The following is an 11,489-nucleotide window of genomic DNA, read 5'->3' on the forward strand; positions in this document are numbered from 1 at the left end:
CGTAGCTGCTTTCCAGCATCCCACCTCGCGGCCCTTCGCTGACTGCTGCTGCTCAGGACTCATGAAGACTAGAGCTCTCTTGTGCATCTAAACGCTGGCAGCGGTCGAAGCGTTCCTGCTGAGCATCGGTGTTACAGGATCAGCCCCGTGAGCCGCAGAGCTGCGGCCATGCTCACAGCTGGAAGGGGGCTGTGGTGCCGGACCGTGTCCCACGGGGCAGAGCGAGGGGACGGCGTGGCACAGCAAGCCCGTGTGAGCAACCACTGCAGCAAGGAGATTGTGCTGGTTTTGGCTGGGCTAGAGTTAATTTTCTTCATCGTAGCTAGTATGGGCCTGTGTTTTGGATTTGTGCTGGAAACAGTGTTGATATTACAGGGATGTTTCTGTCACTGCTGAGCAGCGCTGACACATGGTCAAAGCCTTTTCTGCTCCTCACCACACCCCACCAGCGAGTGGGCTGGGGGTGCACGGGAAGCTGGGAGGGGACACAGCCAGGACAGCTGACCCCAACTGATGACCAAAAGGATATTCCAGACCATATGACATCATGCTCAGTATATAAAGCTTGGGGAAGGAAGAGGAAGGGGGAAGGAGAAGGAAGGAGGAAAGAGAAGGAAGGGGGTGGGTGTTCAGAGTGATGACGTCTGTCTTCCCAAGTAAGCATTACACGTGACGGAGCCCTGCTTTCCTGGGGATGGCTGAACCCCCGCCTGCCCACGGGGAGTGGGGAATGGATTCCTTGTGTTGCTTTGCTTGCGTGCGCGGCTTTTCCTTTCCCTATTAAACCGTCTGTATCTCAACCCCTGAGTTTTCTCACTTTTACTCTTCTGATTCTCTCCCCCGTCCCACCGTGGGGGAGTGAGCGAGCGGCTGCGTGGGGCTTAGCTGCTGGCTGGGGCTAAACCACAACAGAGATAAACCAGCCATTGCCAGCTAACCCCGGGGACCCCGAGACACCCCGACAGACCGGTACTGTCACACAGCAAAGGGCTGGTGGTCAGCTGGCGAGGGCACAGAGACGTCTTCTCGCTGCTGAGCTCTCACTGATCCCCAGCCTAAGCCACCAGCTGCAGTTTTGACATAGGAAACACCGCACTTCTGCTCAGACTCAGGTCCTGGCTGCTCATGCTCCAACCATGGAGAGTCAAAAATCATAGAAAATAAAGCTCATCTGCAGTAAGCAAGGATATTGTGCAACAGTCTGTGCATGGTTCTGAACAAAGAATATGTTGGGTTTTTTTTATTTATGGGGTATTAACATGGGAAAGCAGCTTAACGCTGACATAACTACCCCAAAAACATTGTTTAGCTCTCCCATCAAACTTAATAAAATAATATTTGTACCAAAGTTAATTTATTACAAAGCCCATGGCACAACCATCATTCTCAAAGGACATAACCTGCCAAAGTCCCTCCAGAGAGGTTTCTATGTTTGCGACAAGCTATGTCCCTAGCACAAGCCAGCGAGCTGTGAGCGGCAAGCTGCGAGGGTAATCACCCCCCCGCCGCCTGTAAAATGCCAACCGGTCCCACGGTCGATGAACAGCGTGTGGGACAGAGAAACCTGGTGGGGTTTCGGGCACAAGCGTGCGCAAAGGATCCCCTAATTCCCCAGCACAAAGTAGCGAAGTTCTTCTTGGGTAACCGGGGGCAGGCGAGGCACCCGCCAGGGACGCGTTTGTCTGCAGGGTCTTCTCAGGCGGGGAAGGAGCTGGGCAGACGGCATCCAAAGAGAGCTGGAAGAAAAACGACTTACCTCTCAAACCAGAGAGACCGCAGAAGGCAGAGCAGCTGTTTCTCGTTCCAGTGGCTGGACAGGCTCCGCGGTGTCACATCCCGGCTCCGGGCTGCAGCGCAGCGTTGGTAAACCGCGTGCCCAAAGGGGCGAGAGGTGCACGGTTCCTAAAACGGCACAGAGGAAGCAGCGGAGTGGTGAGACTTTGCCGAGCAGAGGGGTGCCGGGGAGCCCCCCTTCTCCTGCCCAGCTGAGCACTGGCAGAGGGGCTTAAAAATCTTTGAACCTCTATAAAACGTCTTTAAAACCCACAATATTCAGACTCACCTTTACCAAAAAGGGGTCTAAAGGGATTTTTGCAGCCCACCATAAGGGCGGGCAATGGATGCGCTGTAACTTTACAGGCATGTATCAGCACTATATTTCTAATCAATATTGTCCCAAGTTCTTCCTGAAACGATGGGTGGTTTACAAAAAACACTGTGACCCTGCTTATTCCAGGAGGGCTCCTCCCAGCTTTTCCTCAGATAGGTGAGAGAAAAATTATCCTCGCTGGAAGATCATTACTGTGAGTTCATCTAATCCCACTTTTAATCAAATGATAATTTAAGTGTAAATTCTACTTAATGCTTTTAGGAAAAAATGGGTATAATATACACTGCTATTAGAACCTCATCCTCAAAAAAGATCATTACCACAGTTGCCATTTAACAAAGCAGGAAAAAACCCCAGTACAATTCAGAATTTAGCCAGATAATTCATCTATATCTGTTTCTAATATAAAATTCATCTTTTTGAAGACTCTCATATAGTAGTTACAGAGCCCCAAAAGGGAAAGTATGGCAGATAAAGCACACAGAGATATTTAAACCTGATTTTTTTTTCCTTCTGGAAGATAAACCTATACCATGGATATTCTGCTAATAGTCTTCCTTAAGTAATGTGTTTACAAGCAATTGCTTTGAAACCACCACTCCTGTGAAGTTTTAGGAACCTAATTGATTTGCTCCTCAGTGGCAAAGATGTGAAAGTTGGAATATCGACAGGAACATCAAGAGAGTTGAAAGGCATTAGCATAAAGTTCACATCAGATGCAAGGAGAAAAGCAAAATAAATCCCCTCAGAAGTTTCAGTGCTCTCGGTAAAAGCCAAGACATTCAAACCACCGCTCGCACCAGGATGCGCTATTAGCCGCAGAGATGATAGGGCACTTCATCAGCTGGTGTATCATAGCAGACATGATGATCTGGCTCATTATTGTTGCTAAATTATGCATGCATGATGGGGAGGGGGTCATGAGTGAAATCAGAAAGCATTCCAGTTCATCGTTGTGCCAGATCACTGGAAAACCTTCAGTAGATACCGCAGGCAGGCAGCCAGGCATTATCTATACAGCGGTATTTCCATCTCACTTGTGATTACTCTGCTGGTTAATAGTAGGAAAGGATCAGAATGATGCATCAAGCGTCTTCTATAGTCAGTTGGAGAATTAAAAAGACCTCAGTATTTATTCCACATTATTGCAATGATCCAGAATTACCTGGCTTGGAGTAATCGGAAACGAGCAAACGCTTGGGGGCCTGGCAAAGCGTGATTCCTCCCTCTGAGCAGCGGGATTGCCACCTGCGCCCACCCAGGCGCGAGCGGGAGGAGGACTGGATTCTCCTGTTATTTGGCATCTTCACGTTAACGTGTGTGGAACGACGGCGCACGGCAGCGCTGGGCTGGCTCCTCGTCTGCACGGCCCCAGTGGAGTGCGGGGAAAGCTTCAAGGGATGGGTGCTGGAGGGAAAAAACCCAAAGAACCCATATTTATTTATTTTTTTTATATATATATACACACACATATATATATGGTTTTGCTTTGATATGTAAAAACACACAAGCATTCAAACCCTTGAAACAGCCCAACAGACAGGCTCTCGCTTCCCAGCCATCCCTGGCTTCACACTGAGGGATGCGGGGAGTTTCATACTGAACTGGATATGCCGGTTCCTCTGAAGATAAGGCAAAACAGATTCCAGGGCATTTGCTTATTTTAATTCACATGCCCAGCACGCTGCTGGCCGGGTTGGTTTGCAAGCAGGCCTGCGCGGCTGAAGCGCCGCGGCTGAATCGACACGCCGGCCGAGGTGGAGCCGCCAGTGCTGGTGAGCCACCGCCGCACGCCGGGCTGCTGCCGCGGCGCGAGCTGACCCCAGTCCCATCCGGCAGCACCACCGATCTCACGGGATGCCCGGCGGCCAGAGCACGGGCTCGCTCGGGCCCCGGGAAACCTGCCAGCAGCCCTGGGCGCTCTGCTCGCCCCTCCGGGATCCGGGACAGCAGCTAAGTGCTCGTTATCAGCGCTGGGAAGATACGACAGAATGAGAGCAGAATAACAAAAGCTCCAAGACGTGATTTATGGAGAAAAAAAATAAACTTAGTATTAGTTTCCAATGGCATTTAAGTTTCAGAGGCCAGCCAAGACTTCTTTTTTTAAAAAAAATCCACTTCACTGAAATACTCTTTTCTACAGGGACTTTTCTGTGTTGTGCTTAGACGGTGTTGTAACAATAAACAGGCATCTTTGTCTTAAGGGACCGCAGATACTGCCAAAGCAGGCAACTTTTTAAACGTACAATAACCTTTAACTAATTGCAAAAGTCAAGCCAGGCAGCCCAAACAGGCAGAGAGCTGGGGCTGGGGCAGGCTGGGAGCGCGCTTCACGGAGGAGTGACGCAGCACGGGCTTTTACCCCGCGCTGCTGCCAGCTGGCTCCCGGGGAAACTTGACATCACCGTCAAGCCCAGGAACTGCCTTTGGAAAACTAACCGGCTCCTTGCCCGCCCGTACAGTTAACGGTTTGTGAATGGAAGCCAAGGCGTGATTTCCCAGCCTCCCCAGCAAACGGCGGGGACCAAGGGGAACGTGGAGACGCAGCCCCCAATCCAGAGACGCCTCTGCCCCAAGCCACGGGGGGTGCTTGGGGAGAACCTGCCTCAGATGAAGGGAAGGCCGACCGCAGCGCGGCACGCTTGCTGAAAAGCGTTAAAAGCTATGCCAGAAAGCAAGAAGGCAAATTACTCGTTCTAATCAGTTCTCCCCCTCCTTAGACAGCCGAGGCTAGCAGAGAGGTGGGATGCATTTGGGAAGCTGCTGAGCTTTGCTCATTAGTTGCTCCTTGCGTTTCACTGATGAAGATCAACGACAGCTCATTGAGCATCAGCCCTGTTACGGGGTTACCAGGCTAACGGCTCCAGTACAGCCACTGGACTATTTTAAGTGGGTCTGAAAGCACGTTGCTACGTGCCTGTACGTAGGGTAATCCAAACGGGGCAGATGCTTTTGGCAGAGGCCAGGAGCTGGTGGTGGTCATTGTCCAAAGCCACGCGGCTGGGAGGAGACCCGGGCTCCCTTCAGGGGCCACGCAGCAGCACTCGGGGGAGGCCACGGCACACAGTCTGACCCACTCCAAGCCTTCCCAAAGCCTTCGGGGGGCTGTGAACCAAGGCCCTTTCACCTGGCCCACGTCTTAGAGTGGCTCAGGCAGTTCATTTTGAACTGAGTCGATTTTTATAGTTACTGTTTATGAGCCAAGAGTATTTAATTTGAAATCCTACATTGTTTTAAAAAAAATAATTAAGAGCACCCTCCTCCCAGCCTGCTCCATAAAGCTTTCCCTGGAGATGCTCAACTGAAAGGATCTGGAACTCATCACGGTACCATCTGCCGTCAGCGAGAGGTGATCAATCATCCTGAAAGTTTAAACACCCACAGTGCCTTAATCTGTTATAGTGTTCACATCAACCTATTTTAAACAGTGAAAGAGAGGACATGCTGTCCCCTCATGGCACAGCGGTCAAGCCCCAGCTTCCACCGAGCTATAAAACACCAGCATTTCCTAATTTTTACAGTCAGTGCTAAGACAAATATCCTTCCTCTCAGGCAAGACACAGAGACAGAAGCGGAGAGCTACATGTGACACCAGCTCATGCATCGCCCTGTGACCGGGGTGAGGAAGCAGGGTGCATCCCCACGCAGGGGCCTTGAGGAGGGATGAGCACTCCCCAAACCTGCTTTCTTTCTGCCCACACACAGAAGCTTTGCCTGGAAGTGGAGGAGAGCAAAACTAACGCGTCAAGCCACCATGGTTAACATCAGGGGCGCACAAAGGGCTCCTTTTCCATAGGAAACAGGTAAATTCAGAAGTTAGTGGAAACCAAACGGATACTGATGGCTCAATCCCCCTCCACTAGGAGCAGGCAAGAGGCCAGGCCAGACCTACAAGACAGCTTTACCCATCCCCGAGGAACACTGATCAATCAACAGATGAAGTACTTTTCACTTGTGCTGTCTGCGAGCTTTGGTATTGCACAACGCGGGTGTTCTGGTTCACATCGAATCACTGCCCGAGAACAAGAGTGGCCCCTGAGGCTACTGAGGTTGGCTTTCCTCTGCCCAACGGTGGCCCGGTGCACAGGCTGGCTGCTCCCAAGGAAGGTGGCAGGGGCCACAAGCTTTGGTCCCCTCAGGTCCCTGCTGCCCGGTACTACAGCTCTGCGTGTCCAAGAGGCATGACCTGGCCTTTCAGGACCTGGAGGAGCTTGCCAGGAGAGCAACAACCAGCCTTTTAAACCCTGCTAGCACCCTCTCAACATGGCTTCTGTGGTTTGGATTTAGGACGCACCAGCGCAAGCCATCAGCACCAGTACTGTTACGTGAAATACTGGGGGGAAAACCGGTACAAAGCATTTACTATCATTTCTGTTCCTAGCAGATGAGTAGGCAGTCTGTTAAGAGAGTTGAATTGAATGTAGGATTTCTTATAACAACCTGGGATGAGACATGCTGTCATCATTGGCTTAGAAGAAGTCCTGCTCAAAAAAAAAAAAAAAAAAAAAAATCACTGTTTGTCCAGATTGGCAACAAATTGTTTGTTTTCTTAGACAAGAACACCGGGTAGTCCACAAGTTCGTGATTCATTCTCCACCATGAAGGTCTCCACCCCATGTTTCTCTAACAGACAGCTATTTATTGACCTGCTAAACCTTTTCTTAGCTTACCTGAAGACACCAGCCAGCTTCACTGTGCTGGTCTTCATCTACAGGGAAAAACACATGGGGCAGCTGAGGGTTCTGCTCATCACGCCACAGTTCCAGCCCCTGGATATGGCTCTCCTGTGATGGAAACAAGCTGTAGCCAATGAAGATTGCAACTGTGGAAAACACAAAAAAAACCACATACATCCCACTCCCAAAATTGTCTCTATCGGAGCTTAATAGAAGAGGAAGTAATTTAAGGTGCTGTTTGGTGTGCATACACAATATCTAAGGACTCCCTAGATGGGTGAGGAATAATTCAGGTACGCTTACAGACCCAGACCTTGCAGAGACTACAGACAAGCCTTCCGCTCACTCTTCTGAGGGGGGCAAAAGATGAGAATGTGGTGATGAGAGGGGGTAGAATAAAGTGGAAATATTTGAGGATTTTATAGATGAGTATGTGAATTAGGGGAGTTATAGGAGAAATTTAGGCATTGAAGTTTTGCGCTAAAATATCCTGGGTTTTCACTGTGCATGTCCAGGAGGCACCTAGACGTTGGGCAATTGCCAAAGGGACACCAAGCCATACTATCACTTCAAAGAGGCCACAGCAGGCACCGTGGGATAAGTGAAAACGGAATAAATTTGACAGATGCTGTACATTAATAGATTAAAAGAGAAATTTCCCCGACAAGCTCTGCTGTGCTGCTGCACGCTGACTAGGAGGCAACCAAGGTATGAAATACAACGTCTGTCCTAGACCTTTTCAGTCCCAGTCCAGCTGAGGATCTCTCAGTCCTGGCCATTTGGCGGATCAGGCCATAACAGACATGAATCCAAGCCTGGGTACGGATCCTCCTTCAGAGCCACTTCCACCAGCCAGAGCATTGCTGGGTGAAAAAGGATTTTCGGAAACACTTACCTGCGTGGTAACTCATTGTCACTGGGAGCCAAAGGGGGCAATCATCCCCATGCCACTGCCTGGCTGGCTCCGCTCTTCTCTGTTAGAAATAAGAAGGAAAGACCATGAGACCCGCTGCCTCTTTAGACTTCACCTGCAGGCTCATGGAGCTCGCCTTGGAGACAGCTTTCATGATGAAAAGGGCTTTCTTGAGATAACAAAGCCACATCAGAATCAGTCAAGACTGATAATTAAAAGCCACAGCAAATCATCCCTAAATCAAAAATATAGTTACAGCATGTGCTTTGGGAAAGAGCACAAAGGGCCAAAATTTAATTTTCCTTCAGTCAGCACATAAATTCATCGGCTAATGTCTGAGGCACAGCTGCCTCCGTGATGCCCGCTGAGATTCCTCTGGAGAAGAGAGGGAGAGAAATGTATTCAAGACGTAACGCAAGCACCGTGAGCTAAGCTTTTTTAATTCTTTCCTTCCCCATCCTCAGGTTTCACTCCAGCATCACTCACAATGCTGCGTTTTTACTGATGTCTACATCTGATGCATTTTCAAAGCCCAGAAGCGAACAGCGCTCAAAACACAGTGAGAGCTGCTTGAGAATCGCTTTCCAATATTTGCACGAACAACCTCGGAGCTTTGAGAACATCTGAAAGCCGCTGCGTCCCACAGAGGCCCTCCATCGCACCCGTGAGCTTGGGGCTTGGCCCAGAGCACAGGAAAAGCCTGAACTTGTGAAACAGAGGTTAGTCAGATTTGACTAAACATCTGGTCATCGTCAGCGTGGAGAGCAGCTCTCCGAGGTGGGCGTTTATGATATTGGCCCTGAACAATTGCTATTTCTTACGAAATGGAGCGTTTAAAAGTTTGCTGTGTACAAGGCTGTTTATTGGCTGCTGTTATTGTCTCCATCGGTTTCCTTTTCCAGCACCCAGCTTGCGGAAGCAGCACTAATTGCGTCCAGCGGACACCTCCCCAGACGTCCACCACGTACTTTGCTCCGTCAGCAGCAGTCGCACAGCTCTGCCGTGGGCTGGGAACCGGCCCGCCGTGCACCCTCGCTGCTCCTGCGTCCCTTCGGGCTGTTTGCAGCACAGGCAGGTCAGCTCCGTGGGATTGAAAAAAAAATACCTGGTTCCAACGCAATGATAGTGCTTACAGAATTCGCAGTTATAAAGAAAACGTACGCCAGCGGTTGTGAATTTGACTCTGCTTGGCAGCAGGGACTCCCCAGCACCTTCCGAAAGCCAGCTGCTCTCGTCAGAGGTGCCGCCTTTGAGGCAGCCCGGTTGGAAGAACGTTGGCCAGAAATGCGTGGATTAGTCAGTACCTCTGTGAGTAACGGGAAGGGAGGTATAACGACCCAGACAACTGCTGCCTCGTCACGCAGGCTGCGGAGCCGCGCAGAAAATGTTAAGAGCATTATTCATCCTGCCACTCGCTGGGGAAACACACTTTCACTGCAAGGCTCTGGAGGACGGGTCTGTCTCTGTGCCACGCCCGCGCTGGGGACCCCTCAAATACCACCATGGGCCAAACGGGCAATGGGAGCTATACTGATGCCACCTTGCCACGCATTCCCAAAGCGCGTAGGAAGAGGGGATCTCCAGGTCTTTGGAGAGAGGATTATTTCATGAAACTGCATGGAGTGACATCCCCGAAACCTCGAGAGGGGAGCAGCCCCTCCAGCGGCCAGCACGTACGCGCAGCGCCGCGGCCTGCCGCGGCCTCCAGGCGAGCTCAGCCCGCACCAACGCTGCCCCAGGTGGGGAGCCCTGCGGGAGGCTGGCCGGGCCGGGGTTCCTCAGCCACGGAGAGGTCTGTTGTCGGTACAACCGGAGCCCTCCATCAGCCCTCGTTTGGGCAACCGCATGGGGCAGGGCCCCGGCCCAAGCGGCACACAGGGCCAGCCGCACGCAAGGCTTGCGGAGGACGATGCACGGGCTGGCCCGGGTCTCTGGAGAGCCTTGCCGTGCACACCAGGGTCCTCCACGCACCTCGCACCGAGCCTGCAGGGATCCGGAGCAGAAAGACTCAAGTACGCACTTCCCCCAGTGAAGGTCACGGTTCCAGATTGTTTCTCTGTGTTCAAACCACCAGGTTAATAAATCAAAATAAGCTCTCAGAAGATTCATGTTCAAAAAGGATTAAAACCATCAGGGCTTTTGCCACAAATAGTAGGCCCAGATAGAGGGTTTGACCCCTCTTTTGCCAAACACACAGAAAACATCTGCACAGTCAAGCAGAACTATGTAGCAAATTGGATCAAGATGATTCTGACCATGTTTGTGGGTTCCTGAGATCCTTTGTTCAGATGGAAATAAGCAAATTAATATGCAAGCCTTATAAAGTTGGGATATGCATCAATTTATAGGGGGGCTTTTTTGCCTCTAGATAAACACTTCGCAGACTGCTCTGTTTAAAAGAGCACAAGACAAAGAATAGGAGCGTTTCCACAGCACAGTGTGAAGTTCACCATTGTCTGTAGGTTAGATTCAATGCACAAATACAATAAAAATGAAGTCGTGCTGACAAGTTAGTATTTTATTCAACAACATTCTAAGAATAATTCAGTAGGGATGATAAAATAGCAAGTTTATGCCTGTTCAGCACTGGACAATAACATTTCAATGTTCAGCCCGTCACGTAGCAGAATCGCCAGCAAGTCACAGCCCTGTTAAATGAAGAACTTTACAAACATATAGCAGAAGACCCAGTCCTTGCCAAGAGAAGTCACCCTGACAAAAGCACACTGAAGCCTGGATGATTTAGGCCATGAAGTCACCTATAGCAAATCCCGATTAAACCAGGCATCTCCACCAAAGGTTCTCTCACCATTGCCTTTACCCAACTAGATCCCCGTTATTCCAGGTGGATATTTCCAGCTCTTGGGCCAAACCAGGAGCTTTGGAGTAAGTCTCTGCATATCCCATAAGTCTGACTTGGAGGTAACGACATCACACCCTCTGAACGTGGGCTAAGAGAAATGATATTTGTTTCCCTTGTACAAACATCTGACCTTCTGTGTAACCCAGATGAGGGTTTAAAAGGCGCAGCTATATCTCATTTAACATTTCCATCACTTGCTCTCAGCTGTTTGCCTTCACGGATGGCCTGTTACAGCTTCGCTGCTTGAGCGCGATCCCCGTGGAGCACATCGCTGCGGGCAGCTCTCCCAGGGAGCTCCTCCACCCGGCGAGGAGGAACCGCTGGCTGCGGCTGACAGCAGAGGCTTTTGAAAGATGATGGGCTAAATCCAACTGTTGTTGCTGAGGTCGTGCCACCGAGATCTTATCATTCTGGGAAACACACATGGAAGAGATTTAAACAAATACGGACACAGAAGACAGAGCAGAATATTAGATCTAAAACTACACCCATTAGAAAAAGCCCAGCAATGCCTTGTCTCTTGATAAATGCAGAGCCTGCAGCGAGGTCCTTTGCACGTAGGTGCTACAGAGGAGGGACGGGCTGCCTGCCAGCTAGGCTCGCAAAGGACACAGGCAAGACAGAAGGTGTGGTTTTAAGGCTATCACTGAAAACTCCTGATTCAAGCAGTTATTTATACAACCAACGATCTCCTGGGAACAGCGGTACTCTGGACCCGCCTTTCTTTTGGTACTGCGATGACACAGGCTAAGCCACTCTGAAACTGTGTGAGGTACTCCCATGTTTTAACTGGAACGCTATCATAACTTTTTGTTTCTTGGCTTCTGTTACTCAGTCAGGAGCATTTCTTACAGCACTGGGCCACCTTCCAGGCATAACATCTACCAAAGACACTGAGTATGTCCTAGTTTTTCTCAGAATGCAGCC

Source organism: Phaethon aethereus (assembly GCF_964289735.1).
Source record: "Phaethon aethereus genome assembly, chromosome: 9".
Lineage (NCBI taxonomy): Eukaryota > Metazoa > Chordata > Aves > Phaethontiformes > Phaethontidae > Phaethon > Phaethon aethereus.